The sequence below is a fragment of the Sus scrofa genome, chromosome 11 (genome assembly GCF_054392235.1).
Source record: "Sus scrofa isolate SSC_HxYL_T2T_F1_AM1 chromosome 11, Sscrofa_HxYL_maternal_Yorkshire_Landrace_v2.0, whole genome shotgun sequence".
NCBI classification, from domain to species: Eukaryota; Metazoa; Chordata; class Mammalia; order Artiodactyla; family Suidae; genus Sus; species Sus scrofa.
The window spans coordinates 61,152,833-61,174,651 of record NC_139393.1 but is presented as its reverse complement, the minus strand read 5'-3'; the positions used below and the strand labels follow the sequence as shown (position 1 = coordinate 61,174,651).

Below are 21,819 nucleotides of genomic sequence, written 5' to 3'. Positions count from 1 at the left end.
AATAGAGATTGAACTGAAAAACTGACACTTAATACAAAAAGCTATCTAATTATAGAAGATGATTTGTGTAACTCATTCAGTTTTATGGTTCATTCCTTGACTATGACTGCATGACCTGAAGGCAAGAGCATTTTGCTACAATAAAATCATAGCAAAAATTGCTCAGCATAACATAAATTAATGAATATATTCTTAAGTATACTTAAAACAATTCAGTTTACAGTTTAATAGCTTACTGATTTCTCAGTATTAGTGTGATTAGATTTTGAAATGATCTCTTAAATTCCTTTACAGATAGTTTATTGTTATAGTATTAGAAATACACTGGGTATTCCTATGTCTTTTTTTTATCCTGCAACTTCATTAAATTCATTTATTACTTCTAGCAGTTTGTGTGTCTGTGTGCACATGCACGAGCACATGTGTGGTGTTTCCAGGGTTTTCTACATATGTAATACACAGACAAAATTTTACTTCTTCCTTTCCAATATGGATACTCTTTATTTTTTCTTAATCTAGCTAGGAGATCCAGTACCATACTGATTAAAATCTGTGCGAGTGTGCATCCATGTGTTGCTTTAGATCTCAGTGGAAAGATTTTCATTTTCCATGGTTGAATATTCTGTTAGCTATGGATCTGTCATATATGACTCTTACTATTAGGTAACTTCCTTCTATACCTAACTTTTGAGAGTTTTTAACCATGAATGGATACAGAATTTTCTCAAATGCTTGTTCTGCATCTATTGAGATGATCATGTAATTCTTACCCTTCAGACATTAACGTGGTTATTGTATTGAATCTATAGATTCAATGCTATGTCCATCAAAATCCCAATCACAATTTTTATAGAAAGAGAAAAATAATTCTAAAATTCAGGGTGTTCCTGTTGTGGCTCAGCAGTAATGAACCTGATAGTATCCGTGAGGATGTAGATTTACTTGATTCCTCGCCTCACTCAGCAGGTTAAGGATCCAGCATTGCTGTGAGCTGCAGCACAGGTTGCAGACGTGGCTCGGATCTGGCATTGCTATGGCTGTGGAATAAGCCAGCAGTTGCAGTTTCAATCGACCCCTCATCTGGGAACTTCCATATGCCTTAGGTGTGGCCCTAAAAAAAAATATATATATATATATATATATATATATATATATATATTTATATATATATAGAACAGCAGAGGACCTCAAATAACCAAAGAAATACTGATTGAGAAAGAAGAACAAAGCTGAAGTCATCATATTCCTTGCTTTCAAAATATATTACGATGCTACGGTAATTTTAAAAGTATGATACTGGCATAAAGACAGATACATAGACCACATTATGGAACAGAATATAGATCACAGAAATAAACCAACATATACAGTAGACTGATATTCAACAATGGTGACAGAAATATAAAATGGGAAAAGTATAGTCTCTTCAACAAACGGTGTTGGAAAAACTGGATTCCACATACAAAAGAACGAAGTTACACCCTTACTTTACACCATACATAAAAATCAGTTTAACCTGGATAGAAAACTTGCATGTTAAGAACTAAAACTGTAAAACTCCTAGAAGGAAACAAAGAGGAAAGGTTCTTCACATGGTCTTGGCAATGATTTCTTGTTTATGATACCAAAAGCGCAGGCATCAAAAGCAAAAATTAGTAAGTGGAACTACATCAACTAAAAAGCTTTAGCACCACAAAAGAAACAACCAACAGAATGATAAAGCAACATATGGAATGAGAGAGTGTATTTGCAAACTATATTATCTGATAAGGGATTTATATCTAAAACATATAAAGAACTTAAGACAACTCAATAGCAACAAAAACAAATACCCTGATTGAAAAATGGGCAAAGGACCTGAACAGATATTTCACTACAGAAAATATACAAATGGCCAATAGATATATGAAAAGGTATTCAACATCAGTAATAGTAAGGCAACTGGAAATCAAAACCACAATGAGATATCACATCTCACCCATCAGGATGGCTATTATCAAAAAGACAAAAGATAAAAAGCACTGACAAGGATGTAGAGAAACTGGAACTCTTGCATCCTGTTGGTGGGAATGTAAATTGGTGCAGCTGCTATGAAAAATAGCATGGAGATCTTTCAAAAAAATAAAAATGGAATTACCATGTGATCCAGAAATTATATTTCTGAGTACATATCCAAAATAATTGAAATTATGCTCTTGAAGAGATATCACCACTCCATGCTCACTGGAGCATTATTAGCAAAAGCCAAATTTAGTAAACAACTTTAATATCCATCAATTGATGAGTGGATAAAGTAAATTTGGTATATATGTACAATGGGGTATTATTCATCCTTAAAAGAGAAGAAAACTCTGCCATTTGAAACAATATGGATGAACCTTGAGGGCATTATGTTAAGTGAAATAAGCTGGTCATAGAAGCATAGAGTAGAAAGGTGGTTGCCAAGGGCTGGAGTAGGGGGAAACAATGAGTTGCTATTAAGTGGGTATAAAGTTTCAATTACGTATATGAACAATTCTGGAGATTTGTTGTACAACATAGTGCCTACAGGTAATGTTACTCTATTGTGCACCTTAAAAAACGTCAATAGGGTAAATCTTATGGTAAGTATTCTTAACACACACAAGAGCAAGAGGAGATATCTGAAGGTGTTGGATATGCTTATTACTTTGATTGTAATGATGCTCACATGGGTATATGCATGTGTTCCAACTCATCAAATCTCGTGCATTAAATATGGACAGTTTTGGTATACCCATAAGATAGCAATAAAAGTTTTCCTTAAAAAAAGTAATGATCCCTTAGCAAAGTTTGGGCAGTATACAGAGAAATTTGTGAACTTAAAATATTACTTTTTTCTGAAGCATAGAGTTCTAAATATTTCAAACATAAATAATTTTAATACTATCATCAATACCTAGTACCTAAATAAATATAAAAATTTTGATTGCCATCTTAATAAAGATGTTACAAAAATCTTAGTGTATATTAGGTTGAACAATAAACATAAAAATTACTCCATATTTTAGGAGGTGAATATTTTTCAAGGCTATGTTTAAGTGCCTATTTTTTAAACAGAAATATACTTAAGGGTACAAAATGTAAAATGATTAGTTCTATATTGATTGTAAATGAAAAACTTTATGAAATTGCTGCTTAAAATTGTTCCCATATTTTTTATATTTCATATGTAAAATGAAGTTTATCAAGATATAACAAAAATTTTAAAAATGTGGCAAGATGCTTTTAGAAAACAAAGTAAATGTAATAAATATAAAATTTATGCTAAAAATAGAATTGATAAAGGAACACAGTAGCATAAAGCAAGTATAAAAATATAGGGCTACTATATGAAATCCCCTTTATAAAATTAATTGAAAATGCATTTCATAACTATATTTGTGATTAGTCAAATTCATAGAAGATTTGAGAAGAGTAGAAAAGTAAGCTAATGGGTATACTTGGAATAAAGCAACTATAGAGACATCAAATTTATTCTATTTTAGTAATTTTAAAACCATCAAAAGAATTCAAGTATATATTGCTTATTCCTATAAAAGCATATCTTTAGAATAATTTAACCTAAGATTTGGTATATATTGCACTAATAATTAAACTAAATTAAAAAAATACACATTCTAGAGAGTAGTTTGGTTATATAATGCATAGTCATGCTTGCATGCTTGAAGGCCATAAGAAATGCACAAAATTGGCCTTAATAATTAAATCTAAAATTAATTTTGAAAATATTGAATCAATTAATTTTGAAAATATTGAATCAATTATATGCAAAACAATTGTGATACAGGCTATTAGAATGGCTTTATTATGAATAAAAGAATCCTGGAACAGTTTGAAACTCTAGTCCTTTGGAGCCTAGTCCAGATAGTTCAGGCCTTGTCATTTGCTCATGCTGTACCCAAGTCCGCATCTCTTTGCTTCAAGGCACTCTCCACAGCCTTAAGACTATTGCCCATATGGACTGAAGACTGTGTAATTAAGTAATTAACTCCGCTAATCATCTCAACTAAAGTCTGCTGGGAGTTTTTATGTACATACAGCAACTCCCTTGAGGCTTGTATTTATACCATTTTCCAGAATTTCCCCCTTGAAATTAAGTTCCAAACATGCATGATGGTAACAGGATAGATAGGGCAGCCATTATTAACTAAGGTTCCTCTCCTTACAAACTGCTCCACTCCCTTACTGATGTCCCCTGAGCCTCGCGAATAAACCACTTTCCCTCATTTTCTTTTCTCTGGATCTGACTGTGGGAGAAGCTAAATCCAGACACAAATAATACAAGGATGCCTGTCCATAGTCACATAATTTTCAAAAATAAGTAAGAATCTACATTAAACATCTATAGATTTTACATGAATGTATTATGACAAAAAGAAAAGTTTGATAAGTGAGACTAGTGCATATCACATAACTACACAGAACAGTGTCAATATTAAAAAATAGAAGCCGTAAGATAAAAATATCTTCAGTTCCCATGAACAATTTGGCATCCATCACTATGACAAGATCAATCTTCACTCAGAATGTGGCACCTATTTTCTCTTCCCATCTTCAGAGTCCCAGGTCTACTTTATCCCACATTTCCTCTCTGATTTACCTCATCCATTTCAATGGTATCAATTATTACTTACAGGCTTTCAAATGTCTATCACCCGTTCCTAGGTCTCACCCAATCTTCAGATTCATATAGCAAAATTTCTTACTGAACAGGTACAATTAGATACTCCACAAACACCTCAAACTCAAAATGTCCACTATTCCAATTATTACTCATAATCCATACCACTTATCCTGCTTTTTTTCCTCCTCTGTATAATTTTTCAAACAAGAAACTTAAATTTCACGATTGGTCTGGTTTTCTTCCTTAACTCCATATCAAATTAATTTAAAGAGATGTAATTCTATTCCCTAAACATTACTATATGTGCAATTTCCAGCTTACCATACCTCCCTGAGAATAAACTACCATCATCTGTCATCCAGACTACTGTCACATCACTCAAATGGCATATCTGATGCAGTCTTTTCCCTTCTAATCCTTTCTGCCCAAACTTATATCCAATGATTATTTCAACCTCTCCTCTTGCCTGCTGCCTCCATCCTTGGCTATATATTCAGCAACTCAATATTGTTCAGCTGATTGAAAGTATTTTCCAAAATGCCTGCCTATTGGCTCAAGTTTTTTTGTCTGCGAGAAATTCACTTCTCCTTTTTCTCCATCTCAGGTTAATTTATACACATATTCCAAATTTTAAACTGTATATATTTATTTATCTGTTGAACAAAATTGTCTTGTGTGCCAACTCTGTATCAAGATTCATTGTAGATACTAAGAATAAATACATTAGTGTATAATACAGATAAAGCTTCATGTTCTACTGGGTCACACAAAAGCATACAAAGAAGTAACCGGCAGGTGTAATGAAGAAAACGAAATTAGGGTAAAGTGAGTAAAGCATCATGAAGTAATAAAGTGGACGGGAAAACCACTCCGTTGAGATGAATATCTGAGCAGAGACCGGCATGAACTAACGGAGTGGATTTCACAATTATTTTAAGGGAAACAGTTTCCAAGAAGATAGGACAGCTAGGGAAAGGATGCCCTCAGGTAAAAGTAGGTTGTAGGGGTGTAGGAAAAGCAGAGATCAATGTATTATACCTCAGTATGCCAACATTTTTGGTCTGTTTCATGCTCTAAGCAATTACAGCATACTATTCCCCATCATACTAACTGATACATTTTATGTAATCATCTGCTTGGGAACTGGGTTTTTTTGTTTGTCTTTTTCAACTTGGACACTAGTATTTAAAGGGAAGAGTCCTAGCCCAAGTTTTGCACTTGTTACACAGTCCCCGTGACAAAGAGGCTCAATATATATTTTATCAAAAGTGAAAGTAGAAGCAGGCATTCACATATAAATACACACATTTATGCACATGTATGCATGTGTTTTTCCTTTTCCCTTCAAATATTTGTTATTTTTGCATTACATTCGTGTTTCCGATCCTGAGGGGGTTAAAAAAAAGCTTTGAAAGCGATTACAAAATATCATGAAATGGAAACGGGGTGCAGGCGGCCCCCAAGCCTGTCACTTCCTCTTGCCCCCTTCTTCCTTAGGACGTGGCACAGGCCTGGTGTCAGTAGGGGGTAGGGTCGGCCTACCTGGGGCTCTGGTGTCTTCTCGCTCTCTGGAACCAGCTGTACTGGGTAGAGAGCTGGTGCTAGGGCCAGTCTGGACGTTCGCCCTCCTGCTCCCGGCGGACTCACATTCCGCACCGCACCGGCCGAGGTCAGACTGCGTGACCTCACGTCACGCACGTCGCAGCGTCGGCAGTTCCTTCCCAGCTTGAGCTCTGAGCTGAGTCGCGCGTCTCTGCTGCTCCACCAGACCTTGCAGGGCCTCCGTGAAGGTGCGGTTAGTAACTTTTATATGTATTTACATTTGTAATATATGTTTAATATATTACGTAACATTTAATATATTATATGTGACATTTTATGTACTACTTTAGTATATAAATGTAAAATTTAATAAATACATAATTGGATATATATATAGGAGAATATATATAGGAGATAGAGAGATAGGTATAGATATATCCTATGCGCTACATGTCCTGCTGGTTCTGTAGTTCTGTTTCTCTTCTGGGACCCTGAGTGACACATACAGTGATACTGAGAGTGGTTCTAGAGAACAGAATTTTAAGGATGCGTTTTCTAAATTGGATCCTAGATTTCTGGAATTGGTTCTCTCTAATGTGATTAGATTTAAAGGCATTCATGAGCCTATTTCCAGTGGTAAAGAATATCCATGATATGAAGCAATAACAAAGGTAGGCAAAATATCACTGAATACTCTCCCTCCCTCCCATCCCCCCACTTTAAAATACCCTTTTCGAGAGGTATTCTTCAAAATCTTTTCTTTTGAATAAATACATGAAATATAATCTGGATTGTTCTCACCGAACAATCTTTTTGTTAAGGAACTATTTCTTTTCCATAGTTGGCATGAATATTTTCATTCAACTTTTTATGTTGAAGTACAAAAACACATCTAGTAAAAGATAAAAGGCAGAGAGAGCTTGTTGAATTATCAAAAAGAGCTCGCTTATGTAAATGTTACCTAGGCCAAGCATATTAGTATGTCAAACACCTCATTTTGTGCCCTTTTTAAGTACTGCTACTTACCTTCCCCACTCCGCCCAAGTATCATTATAGTGACTATTAATGCCGGTATTGAATTATATACCAAGAGAGTCATGCAATATGTACTTTTTTACACCTGGCTTCTTATGTAAAACAACATTATGCTTGTGAAAGATATTAATGTTGTTGTATGTAGATGTAGTCGACCTATTTTTATTGTGTTACAACATTTCGTTATGTAAATATATCCCAGTTTGTTTATCCATTCTATAGATGGTCATGAGAGATGTCTTTTGGGACTGTTCTGAATAATACTTCCGAGACATTTACATGCATGTCTTTTGTAGACAATGATTGCTTTTCTGATGCACACATTCTCTTAGTGAATTTGCTGGCTTATAAAATTAATATATTTTTATCTTTAGTAAAATATGCAAAATACTTTTTATAGAGATTTACTAATTTACACTCTCAAGAGCAGTGTATGAAAATTTCATTCCTGACAGCTCTTCGTATTGTCAGTTTTCTTTTGTTTTAGCTTCTTTCTGCTTCTCTCAACTTTAGCTATTCTGGATGTGCAGAGCTCTCTCACTGTGATTTTAATTTGCAGTTAAAACCTATGACTAATTAGGTTGGGCACAATTTCATAGTTTTTTTTTGTCATGTAGGTACTTCTTTCTGTCTCTGTTTTTCTTGTTGCTTTGTAGATCTCTATATATTCTGGTACTAATGTATTGGAAAAAAGGGTTCTTCCTAGTTCTGTTATTTCTACTTCCACTATTTTAACAATATCTTTAAGTCAACAGAAGATCTTAAATTTAATATAGTGTGGCTTATCAGTGTTTCTTCTTATGGGAAGTGCTTTTCGTGTCATGTTTAAGAAATCTGTACTCAAACCCTGAAGATTTTCAGCTATGCTGTCTTCTAATAGCTTTACTGTTTTACCTTTCACATCTATGTCTACAGCCTTACTGGAATTCAGTTATGCATATGATTTAAGGCAGTGATCAAACTTTCATTTCAGATATTTTCTTTTACACCTTTGTTATTCCCCCGTGTGGATATTTGATTGACCCAGCATTATGTATTTAAACAATGGTTTCTTTTGTGTGTGTGTTTTGTTTTGTTTTCTATTATCATTGAATACTCTTAATCAAATACTCAATAAAAGTGAGGTTCTGGTTGACCATATATTTGATATCTTTAGAACAGTTTTGCCAACCAGTTAATATAATGAGACCAGCTGGTTACTCATAGTTGTGCTGGAATAAGTTGGAAAAGAAAAGGATGAACTCAGAGGTTTAAATTCCCATTTTAAGCTCAGAATATATGACCTGAAAGTTTTTACATCTGCCTTGAAAAAAACAAAACAAAACAAAACTCCTTTATCTCCTTAGCCACAGAACTCAGGTTTCTCAAAATCAAATCCATAGGCTCATCATACAAGTGACTGAACTACAATTTAATTTGAATTTCCCAACCATACAGGGTATCTCCTATTAAACTGTGGGCATTAATGGGAAGGAATGGGATCCTGAAAATCAGAATAGGGGCATGGGCAGATTCTGTTGAAGCTGAGAACACTGGACCCCTAAATTCTGCTGAGTCTCCCAGTAGAAACAGCTTTTTCAACGCTGTTTGTCGACTTGCTTTTGCCTGCATAATCTATAGTCACCTCCTCTGAGGTAGCTGCCTAGTAAGGCACTACAGATTTTCTTCAGGACCTGCCCTCACCAACCTTCTTTGCTTCTAGAACTCTAAGAAGACTCAAGTTCAAGTAGGTCTCAAAAAGTGAACTATGAAGACTGACCTATGAAGAGGTGCACATAGTCAAAAATAAATAACTGCATGATTTTTCTAATTTACACAGACGTAGGTGTGGAATATGTGGGATAATGGATATGAAGAGAGAAATAATGGCAGAAGGAACTTAACATTTAATCAGGCTGAATTTATTCACATGGGACACTAAGTATCTTTTTACCATACAAATAATATTCTCTTTCCTTAGGGCTTCAAAAGGGTTCCTGGTGCAGTTTGAAGAAAATTTGGCCATTTTTTTTCCATTGCTTACATGGCTTTGTTCAGCCTTATTTTTTACTACTACTGGGTCTCTGTGTTCCTTACTCATAAAGTCCAGGTTCAATTTCTTGAAAGCATCAAGCTTTCACTTGACTAAATGCCTTAAATTTGAAAAATATGAAGGTTTCTCTATACTTGCTTTCTGTTTTCCATGTCTAAGCATCAGATTTAGAATAAACACACATGCCATCCACTCTTTATCACTTCCTACTGATTTATTATCTTTTAAATAGTTATGATTATCATAAATGGAAATGCATTCATTAATTCACCCTAATATCCAAAATTTTTCATCCACAAGTAGTGTTTTGCACAAGTACCTGCTCAATAAATATATGTTTAAAGAATGAATGTGTATATTATACATGTAAGAATAACACTGATATACTCTACAAATATTTTATAATTGTTTCTAAAAATTCTATTCATTTTAAAGGTTTTAAAACTCCAGATATATAAACAAAATACCATGAGAATATTAACCTTCACAAATGGCATATCTATGTTATATAATAAGTACATACAAATTTCTTGTGATGTAAAGGTTAATATATATTTGAATCCTTTTAAAATTATTTCTTCAAATGTCAACATCTATTGTAACAGTTTCACTAATCCTACATTGGCAACTATAACACATACTGACTTAGATAGAAACTTGCAAAACTTCTCACATAGATAAAAACTTGCAATGTTTAGCTATTTAAAAATACTTTCCTTAGAAAAAAATATTGATTTTTCTATGTAAGTAGGTGAATTTGGTCATCTCTTTTTTGATCTTCCATATGACTGCAACCACCTTGTAGCAAAGGTTCAGATAGCCCTCTTCCCCAGGACAGTGACAGCTCCTTGAAGCCTTGATAAATGCACATTATATGGGAAAAAGTATAATGTAAAAATTGAACTAGACAGCTTTAAAAATAATTACACTTATTTTTAAAGAGAACCCTGTTATAAACAACAACAACAATAAAATAGAAAAAACAGAACCGACCAAGAGTTCATGGACAATAAAACCAGAAAGTAATGCCAGACAGCAACTTTCTTCACTAAGCTATTAAAAAAAAAAAAAAAGTAGCCGGGGTGGGGGAGGGGGCACTGCAGTTCACCACATTTGAATGATCTGATGATGGGAGCGGGCAAAAGCTCAAGGCTTGGGGTCACTGGGTTCTAACCTGGCTTGAGCCAAGAATGTGAACAAAGGAAAGAGATTTATATTTATGTCTTAAGTTCATTTATTTGGTACCTACATTATATGAAACGTACAAGTTTGAGAGCTATTGCTTTTCATACTTAAATCAAGTCAATGTTGATAGGAAACCAGGTAACTGGCTATAATTACTGCTGTGTATGTTTTTTTTTTTTTCTTTTTTTTTTATTTTCCCACTGTACAGCAAGGGGGTCAGGTTATCCTTACGCTGTGTATGTTTTTAACACAACGCTAGAAAATAAGAACTAAGGACATTCAAAAAGCTCACCCACTTTTTTCAGACTGTATTGTTAAAGAGGTAGCTTGAGACAAGCAAGAGCTTAAATAGTACCTTTTTAAAAAAGATAAAACCTCCAAGTTATTTCTGAAACATTGAAGCTTCTGTGTATAACATTACATTGATTAATGAATAAAAAATTTTCCAAGAGAAGATACATATTTATTAAAATATTAGACATGTTTAAGGTTTTATTGAAGACTAGAAACTAAATCTAACTTATCTGTTCTCATTACATTTTCAGTAATGAATCATTTGCCTTAGGAATTGAAAATATATTCACTTCTATTACTTTGTTTCTGTTAATTAGAACCTCCAAGACAAGGTGTAAATATTTAAGATTAGTACAGCAAATAATACTTCCCTAGTGAAAGCACCTATAAGAGGTGGTTATGTAATAATATTTTAAAATAAAATAATAAAATGACCAAACATTTTTCATTGATTTTAAACTTTTGAATGATTGACTTCTGAACTTATTGTTGAAATACTGCTCATCATATTTGATGGGTACTGGTTACAAAGAAACTTATTTCAGATTTATTTAACCATTTTAATGTTAATGTTTATTAACATTAGGATTAAGTTAAAAAGTATATCAAAATATATATGTACATATATATACGTATATGTGCTATGTATAATTTTATAGACATAAAATATTGACCGTATCAAACTTTTTAAAAAATTAGTCCATCACAAAAATAAGGTAGTTCTAATAAATTATAAATACTCTGCAACAGTGCCAAATTCAGTGCAAATACCTTGTTGATTGATTGATTTGGATCTGAGTATTTTTTATTACAGAACATATTGATTTCATTATCAGTTTTTTTTTGTTTGGTAGCAGAATTGCCTACATAGATATCAACTTAGTAAGTCGCTGGTCGTCATGAAATCCTTTCCCTTTGGTATTCACCAAATTTTAGTGTCACTCAATTATAACAGCATTAACTACAGACAGTTTATTTCAGCCTCCAGAGAGATGCCAAATTTTAGCTCAGATTTTTTTTCCCCCCTGGCCAAAATAAGAACTTGAATAAAATGCATCATGTATATAGAATTTTCTAATGATAAAAAATTCCGCAGAAGAAAATTAGATTCATCTCAGCAGTGTACAGAAGCCATCTGTTACTAAACATTTTTTATCTAATTTTCATTTTTAAAAATTAGCCTCATCTGGAAGAATCCATTGACAGAGTCAATAAATTTATATTGTATGTGTTTGTAAGCAGAAATTCTTAAATGTAATAAAAACTACATGCTTACTAATGTAATGCAATAGCATCTCAACTAAAACGGGATGTGATGAGAAAAAAATTAACTCAAAAGCTCTTTTGACTACTGTTTGTCTACAGCATGCACATGAAAAATAGACCTTCTTGTTACTCTGAGTGTGACATTTTCCTGTAATCGGGTGTCAGTAGAATCATGTGTAATCAGAACTCTGGCAAAATCATGCACCTTAAAAAGTGGTCTTCAAATAGTAATGGGGAATTTAATTCAATTAAGTCAGTGTATACCAATCCTCCTCCTCTGTAAATTATCAGATAAATTGGAATTCCTTATGCAAACCAACCAACTAATCAACAAAAATGGAGAGGATGACTATTACAACACCACAACCCTGATTAACAAAAATAATTATTCTAAGGAGGAAAGAGATAGCAATTGCCTTCAAAAGAAAAACATATAAAATTGTTTTTCAGAAAGAAAGTAAAATTATTTTTTAAAATCTTTACTGTCTCTGAATATAGATACCTCCTTTTCCATAAGAGTCAGACTTAATGAGTAAAGAAAAGAAAGAGAAAAATTCTAGTTTTAAAATGTCTTGGTTAACTGTCAAAAGTCAACATATGTCTTTTGATATTCCTGATTGCATTTATATTGAGGTTCTAAGAATAAGGCTGAAGCAGCAAGGGAGATGTATTTTAAAACAAACATCATTTATTCAGTACTCAACTGATAAAGAAAAAAAATAATTCGTTTCACCTTTCAGTATGACTTAATTCCACAAGCAATCTATACTGTACAAAACTTGGTCCTTGGTGTTAATGAGAGGTCCAAAAATGAATAACTTGTAGTCCCTAGGTTCCATAAGCTCATAGTCTATTGGATGAAACAGCGTCATAAACTACATACAAAATATCAGGTAGTAATTTTATTTAAAAAAGGAGCAAGTCTTTCAGACTTTAGCAAGCGTCAAAACTATATGTTTAAATTACCTGTTTAAATACAGATTGATGGGCCCCACCCACAGAGTTTCTGATTTAGTAGGTGTAGTGTGGGGCTCAATTTGAATTTTTAACCTGGTCTCAAGTTATGCTTAAACTGCTGATCTTGGTATTATACTTTAAAAAAGTTACTGCTCTAAGGCTATGATGGAATTATTTATTTTTACAAAGGAAGAATTCTCAACAGATGTGGACTTGCTATTTGATAATTCATTTGAATTTGATAGGAAGATGAGAAATTAAGACAATTATATGGAAAGAAAATAAATCAGTGAATGACATAAATAAAACCAAATATTAAAATCATGTGCAGAATATGTGGTTCAGCCAGGAATGAATGAATTTGACTAGGAGAAAGGAGGCCTAGAAAGATATGCATTGTAGATTTACTAAAAGTTTATCTGTGACTATCAAAATAAAATCTGTGCAACAAAACAGTATGCCCCACCAGTATGTTAAAGTCACACCCCAAAACAATAATCAAGTTCTGACAATGATCAGTTGTAACTGGAAATTTTAGTCATTTCTGATTTATGTATAAAATATTACACCATTGTTCGAAATCACTTTGTCAGTTTTTTTATAATGTTAAGCGTACACTTAGCATAGATTTCATCCATCTTATTGCTAGATGGTGCCAAAAGTAATGAAAATACAGTTGTCAACAAAAAGGCAAATGCATGAATCTTCAAAAACGTTTTATCGAACATTACTCTAAAACTGTAAATATAATGAGTGAATGAGTAAAAAAAAAAAAATGACTTACAAGTACAAATCTAGGTAAATCTCAGAATCATGCTGAGAGAAAGGAATCGAACAGAAAAGAGTACATAATATGTAATTCCATATTTTTTAAGTTCTACAAACAAAGCTGATCTATTATGATTGAAATCACATTGTTTTTCTAGAATGGAAATCTGCATAAGGAAAATTTCTTAGTTATGTAAATATCACATTACTTAATTGGATGCTCAAGGGAGTAACCTCACTGAGATGCAGTAAAGTGTCTGTGGAATGACTAGATATTGTAGGTAATGATAGAAGAGAAAAAATCAGGGTAACATGCTTTAAGCAGAAATAAATGAATGTATGAGGATAGTTAAGTGAAATAGAAAAATAATAGCAGCAAAAAGTAGCATTCTAGAAGTTCTGGCATGGCTTAGCAGGTTAAGAATTCCAGCATTGTTACTACAGTGTCTTGGGTTGTTGCTATGGTGAGGGTTTGATCCTGGGCCTGGGAACTTCCACATGCTGCAGGTGTGGTCAAAAAGTTTAAAAAAAAAAAAAAAGTATTTATGGATGTATTCACATTCTATTGGTATATATGGGCGCTTAAAACAACACACATTCATCATTCTACAGTTTCTATAGTTCAGGAGTTCAGAGGAGTCTTAACTGGGTTAACTTCTGAAGGACTCACAAGGCTGCAATTAAGACATTAGCTGGGTTTCATTCTCATTTGGAGGATTGACTGGTGAAAAATCCACTTCTGAGGTCTCTTAGATTGTTGGTGTATACTCTTTTTTATTGTAGCTATAAAATACCTGGAAGCTTGCTACTTCACAACCAGTAAAAGAGAGAGGAAGAGGGAGATGAGAAGTGAGAGAAAGAGAGAAATGCTATCCAAATGGGGGCCATAATCTTAGTAATCATCTGTATTAATGTAAATGTAATCATTTGCATCCCATCACCTTTGCCGTATGTCATTGGTTAAAAAAGTGATATGTCTTCCCACCTTCAAGGGAACGGTTTATACAGTAGTGTAAAGACCAGGACACAGGGATCATGTGTATCACCTTAAAGTTTATCTTCCATAGTAGAGAAAACAAAACTTATTCTGGATTTATGATTTCTGTGCCTCTGTCAAGAATTCAGTAGAAAAATGCAGAATGGTTTATAATTACTTAAGACTACAGATACAAAATATTTAAACAACATGCTGATACCTGTTCACACTTTCTACTAAATTTCTGGGATATAAGAGAAAATGGGACAAAATGTCAACCTCTCTATTTTGGAATAATATAATTTGAATTTTTTGGTATGGCATGAGTAAGGAGAAAAATTAATTTTCCCACTTAGATTAGTTGGGCTGTGGATTTTTTAAAAAAACTTTCCAGAAAATGTGACGAGAGACATTTTTTAAATTGCAGAGATAGACACTAACATAAAACAAGAGCACAGAAGCAAAAATGAGTATCACTTCTTAACCAGTGGATTCATTGAACACATGTTCTCTTCCTGAGTCCAGGGATAAGAACCATTGTTGAAATGCAGGTAATCTGCTGTCAGTCAGTTCTGTAGCAATCTGTCTCAAGTCCCTGTAGAAGATATTGTAGATAAAAGTGACCACTTGACTCAAGATTAACTAGGTTGAAATGTAACACTTAGGCAAGAACTTCTCAAACTCTCTGGCAGACTTGATGATAACAGACAAGAAACTGTCAGGCCATCATGCAATGTGTGGGGACTTGGTAAGGATCTTTTAGTAATGTTGATAATAATTTACTAAGGGCAGAAAGTAAAGACAAAAATAGCAAATTTTGATAGAATAGTAGTGTTCTAGCTATGTAAATAAAGCAGCTGAGGCTGATTCTTTAGGAGGTAGTGAATATTAGCAAAAAATGGTACAATAGGAAAGATATTAGAAAATACTTAGCTACCATTTAAGAATGAACTCAAAGCAGAGTTTAAAAACCTGTTGAAAATTTTGTAAAGCAATATTTTCAACAGGGAATTTTATTGAAGTGATCAACAAAAGTGACAAAGTTGTACTTTCAGGTATAATTTAAGTCACTTTTGGTTGAAAATGTCATTGACTTGTCAGTATTATAGGTAAACTATCTCTGAATTTATGGAGCAGGGTTTAAGTAGTAGTATCAGACTAGTATGAAAATAACATCTTCCATTACATAGGAAGTTGAGGAATATGAAATAGTAATGGCAGAGGGAACAGGAGCCAATGTTGGGGTAGAGAGCAGCTACATTATTCTGTTAATGCAGGATGGAGAGGAGTTGCTGTTGGAAGGAGAGATGTGTTAGGTAATATGTATCTTCCAGCCCAGGGGCTCAGTCAACCATCTGAAATTTTAAAAGAATTTCAATTACTATGTATAAGGTGCATTCTTCAGAGAACAATTTTTAGAGATTACATAAAATTCTCGTCAAAACCCATGCCCCCAAATAAGTATAAGATCTAAAACCCTGCTGAAAATAATTATGCTTTTTAGGGACTCTTTCTCCCTCTAATGGCAGAGGACCGAGGATATCTGAATGGAGCTTATGTGCTGAGAATTGACAGAAGTCTAGCCTTTGGCATAAATTTGCCAAGAAGAAAGCCTAAAACCATTGTTACTTGTGGAATGGTGTTTCAGAATACAAGTGTTGACTCTTCCGTGGATGTCTGTTGTTGTTGTTCTGAGTCAGAGAACAAAAACCAGGGAATGACTGGCTATAGCTATTGAAAATAAAATATTTAAATGAAAAAAGTTCTTAATCATTAGTGATTACTTAGGCAATTAGGAAATTCCCAAATTATCACACTCAAATGTAGGCTAACTAGACAATTCCTAAAGTTAAGGTTTTATAGAAATTGACTCCTCCAAGATTATTACACACAGTGATTTTAGACAAAGACTTGTTAAAGAAAAATTTCACTAGATAGATATAAATAAGCAATGAAGAATTTATTCGAGACTGTTGCAGTAGAGGTCGAGTCTATTGCGGTAGGGCAGAGGGATTGAACTCTACTGAGGAAAGGCAGAAGGATTTTTACTCTGGGATGAGCTAATGGAAAAGAACTGGAGGATGTTAGGGGAGAGGGAGGTTGGTAGCTGTGTTTAGGCATCTGTATTTGCTAACTGGTATTTACCCAAGTTTGACCTCCTACTGTGCTTTAGAGATTAGAAACTGATGGAGACAATTTCTTGATGATTACATTTCAAAGGGGTAACTCCTTGATCCTTGGGAAAGATCTTGTGTTTGTATGCCAGCTTCTGGCAAAAGGCTAGGAAAAGATTTACCTCTAAAATGAGGTAAATAATTATATTTGCTGGTTTTCTAAAATATTTGTTTTAAGAAAGGAACACTGGGGGCCTATGGTCTAGAAGAAACTTGTCTATAAAGTTTAGGTAAGCTGAGGGAAACATAAGGTAGTCTTGGTCAGACTCTTCTGCTGTCCAGTAATTTCATTATACAACAACTATACACTCAACTGAAATAACTTCAGTCCTTACATGGAATTATGAAATTAGTAGTGCTTTGCTTTAACAGATTCTGTAGAAGAGCTTAGATTTGGAGCTGCTGTACTAAACACTATTACTGCAAAACAGAAGCACTGCGTGTTTCTACTTGCCACTTTCAATTTATTAAACCATTCAGTTTTCTCTGAAGGAAAAAAAATATATATATGCTCACATATTTGAAGGACTTATTTTAACACATATGCAGCTTGTGAAAATGTTTCCACTAGAGTTTCAAGGCTTTTGCTGAATTGGCTGAATTTTGTATATTGCAGTGAAGCTAACTATTCTTTTGCTTACACTGCTGTAAATTTTGCTTATTGTTATGTATAATGTATGAAGAAGCACAAATGTACAATGTATCTTTTGCAGGAAGATTATGAACTAAATCAAAAGTACTTCCAATATAAATAATAAAATAGAAAATGCAATATACAGTAGAGTCAGAAAAGCTTAGACACACAAATAAAATTTTTAAAACGACTTCAGAAAACAAATCATTCAAGGCACATTGTGGGCACAAGCCTTACTTATTAATTAGAACTCACTGGAGATATTTTTTCAGTTCATATGTGCAATTTAATATTGAAGCATACTTTAATTTCTGATGAAAGTTAATTGTTCAGTTTTTTGGCTTTACACTAACATCATTGGATAGAGGAGAATAAAAAGAATTTAAAGTATTTTGCACAAAAGAATGGAAAGAACATCTGCATATGAGAAGAGTTTTCTAAAGCCTAATAAGTAACACTAAGTAACTTAAACTGCAAGGAGGAAAATACTATTCAAGGATGCCTTTTGGAGAATCCCTTCTAAGACTGTAAGGTCAATATAACTTTAGCATTTATGGAAAATGACAATAGAACAAATTGTGCCCCAAATATGACAGACTTTTAACATAACTTCCCTCAATTTAATATTGAAGTAAACTTGTAACATATCCAACTCTGAACTGATAGAAGCATTATTTCTCATTTTGGTAACATTGTTGGTTATATAACCTGGACAAAAGCATTTAAGGATCAGTCCATCTGTTCTTTTGCAATTACTAAATGATGGATGGTGTCCAGATCTATCTTGGCTAGTATTGATTAGAAATATTAAAAATATACTTAATGGTCTCTCAGAAAGAGACATTTTGGTCATGAATCTAAATGGTGCACTTTCAAATTAAATGTACATAGACCAGTTGCCCTTGAGAAGAGCAATCTGGGTGTCAGAAAAATTAAAATTTTATGGAAGAAACAGACCATTATCAAGCTAATGTTTTTGGCGTATTGTTCTATACAAAGAAAGTGAAAGGTGTGTGTGTGTTTGTTTATAGGATATTTTTTTATTTTCTTTTTCATGAATACTGAAATTGTTCACTCTGAATGCATGCATTTAAATTCTGCTTTCATTATTATCATTTCATTGTACTGCCTCTATTCTTTGTAACTTATTTTAGGGTCACTGATTATTTGAATCTGCAATGCAGATAACCTCAAGGTTTTTAAATATCTTGACTTTAGCCTAAGTTCCACCTTTGTTGGAAAATATATATCTCCTTCATATCAGTATCTCTGAGAATTTTTACATTTAATCTGTCACATCTAGCTCTAATTTCCTCTTTTCCTTAAATTACCAATCTCAACTTGAAGTGTTTTACAGTGGCTTTCATTTTTAAGAACCATTAAGAGGTTCAGTTTCTCAATTTCTCTGAATTGTTCCCAGAGGATAGGTTCTTATATCATCCCAGAAGGAATTCAGAGATAGGGAGGTCAAGAAAATAAAGCAAGGGTTTATTTAAGTAATACTACAGTAAGCTCTTAAAAGGAGAGCAAAAAGGCTCAGGAGAGTAGCTGCCCTGAGGTTTTTTTGGCAACCCAGTTGTGAAAGGTGTAGAAATGAAGGAATAGACTATTCATCAGAGAGTGAAGGGTTTGGGGATTATATTGCCTGATTTTTCACCCCAGCTGCACTTTCCAGAGGGGAGGATGGATTTTTGTCTTTATTTAATCTTGATCCTAAGCATCATTTTGTCAGTGCATGATGGGTACATCTTATCTGCAAGGCTGATTTTACTGTAATGAGGCCATAATGAGCTAAAGTTTACATTTGGGTGTCAGAGATTCTTGCCTTTTCCCACCTTTCTTTGCCACTGGGACATGTATCATCCCCAAATATGAGGTTTCCTGTCAGTTTGGAGGTTCCTGATTTTCTTTTCTAGCCAAGGAGCCCCACTGTCTACAAGATGTGTAGTTTCCTGCCACTTGGCCCATGTCCCCTTTCTCTGCTCATTTCTAGCTACCTACCTCCTTTAACATAACCATCAAAATCGTATATGCCATATTCATCTAAAGATACTGAGTGTGAAGGAGAAATATGTGATATAACAAGACTTTCAGAAAATAAAGTTAAGAATTTATTGGTGGCCATACCTCTTTAGTCTCAGATTGTTGCTGAAACTTAGCCTCTGTCCATTGGTGCTGAATAGAAATGTAGAGACAGAGTTTTGGCTGAAGGAGAAAAAAACAGCTTTTTTTTTTTGCTTTGCCAAGCAAAGGAGGCCACAGCAGGCTAATGCCTTAAAGACCACGCCCTCCTTTGGGGAGTTTTATAGTCTAAAAGAAGAAAAGCAGGGTTTCAGATAAGAATCAGCGTTGGGGTAAACATGTGTTTGTTCTTTCAGGGCATCTTAGATCAAAGCTGGTGTCAAGAGATCTTAGCGTGATCCTGGTGGTAGTTGTCTGGGTTATGGTGTCTTGACTTTGCCTAGAATAACAGTACTTGCAAAAAGGGTATATTGATCAGCGATTAGAACACTAGGAAAGTTCCTGAAAAGCTTCAGGTGCTTATAATCTTTAATTCACAGGCAGTTGTGCTCAGTGTGCTCAATCTTCAGCTTACAGGTGATTGTGTTTAGGGTTCAATCAAACCAGGGAGAAGCACAGGAAAGGGCTGTAAGCTATTCAGTTTTAAAGTATTCATTTCTGAAAGTGGTATAGGAATATAGCTTTGCTCTTAGGTGTGAAAGATGCCTACATTATTATGTTTATCCCTTGAGGGGGAACCAGGACTCTGGCCCAAGGCTGAACTTTTTCTTGACTGTTCCTCTCTCGCCTTTGCCTCCCCCGCTTCCCTGTTCTGCAACTGTCTGAACCTGCTCCTTAGGAGCAGGGAGAGCGTGGATGCTGAACGAGGCCCATTTCCTCGAAACAAGAAAAGGGGGACACAGAAAGGCTTTTGTGCCCAGAAGTCCCATGGGGCCCTGCTCAGTTTCAAGATTACCACTAAATATTGCTTTCTTCCATATATTTGTAGTTGCTTCATTTTCTTTCTGAATTCAAAGAAACCTCTGTAAGTCAAATTTCATTATCCTTATATGGAAAAATTCACGTCCATTTACTTACTCCTGACAAGGCTTATCAGACATTCCTTGGCTTTATCAAAAAGAAGCATCAGAATGTATTTTCATAAATAATTAGATTACATACTTGGATACAATAACGCTACTTTGAAAAGAGAGAAAAATTGGTGGCATATTTGTATTCAAGAGAAACTTGACACTATTATTCTGTTTTGTATTATGATTTTCCTTAAAATACTCTTATGAATCCATAGCCATGAATTTTATTCTTTGTTAACTTGTTAATTTTCTTGTGCATTTCTCTGGACATAGTTTTTTCCAAGAGGAAACACGATCACAATTATCCATACACATAAGTTTGGCATAAAGCCTGTATTGTTAAGTAAAAATGAAGGAAAACCAAAGAGTATTAAATTAAACCAGATGTATTCCACCAGATTTTTGGGGTTTTGTCCATCTTTTCAATGTTCCTCACTATTCAATGGCTTTTATTGCCTGGATTTGGCTTTTTGGTTAATTAATTTATTTATTTATTTTAGTTTGTATAGTGCTTTTTATTTTTTTCCATCATAGCTGGATTACACTGTTCTGTCAATTTTCTCCTGTACAGCATGGTGACCCAGTTACACATACATGTATACATTCTTTTTTCTCACATTATCATGCTCCATTGTAACTGACTAGACATAGTTCCCAGTGCCACTCAGCAGGATCTCATTGCCTATCCATTCCAAAGGCAATAGTCTGCGTTGATAAACACCAAGCTAGCAGTCCATCCCACTCCCTCCCCTTTCCCCTTGGCAACCACAAGTCTATTCTCCAAGTCCATGATTTTCTTTTCTGTGGAAAGGTTCATTTGTGCCATATATTAGATTCCAGGTATAAGTGATATCATATGGTATTTGTCTTTCTCTTTCTGACTTACTTCATTCAGTATGAGAGTCTCTAGTTCCATCCATGTTGCTGCAAATGGCATTATGTCGTTCTTTTTTATGGCTGAGTAGCATTCTATTGTGTATATATACCACATCTTCCTCATCCAATCATCTATCAATGGACATTTGGATTGTTTTCATGTCTTGGATATTGTGAGTAGTGCTGCAGTGAACATGCAGATGCATGTGTCTTTTTTAAGGAAAGTATTGTCCGGATAGATGCCCAAGAGTGGGATTGCTGGGTCGTGTGGTAGTTCTATGTATAGTTTTTTAAGCTACCTCCATACTGTTTTCCATAGTGGGTGTACCAGCTTACATTC

The 21,819-nt window shown here is 34.1% G+C and overlaps 1 long non-coding RNA gene across 2 annotated transcripts in view; it reads left to right on the top strand.

The window, feature by feature from the left end:
* The first annotated feature begins 6,351 nt into the window (after positions 1 to 6,351).
* Positions 6,352 to 21,819, top strand: part of LOC146398656 (uncharacterized) — a 329,428-nt gene continuing 313,960 nt past the window's right edge. For both annotated transcript variants that reach the window (XR_014819683.1, XR_014819684.1), the window contains exon 1: positions 6,352 to 6,435. This is a non-coding gene — a long non-coding RNA (uncharacterized LOC146398656). The remainder of the gene's footprint in view (positions 6,436 to 21,819) is intronic.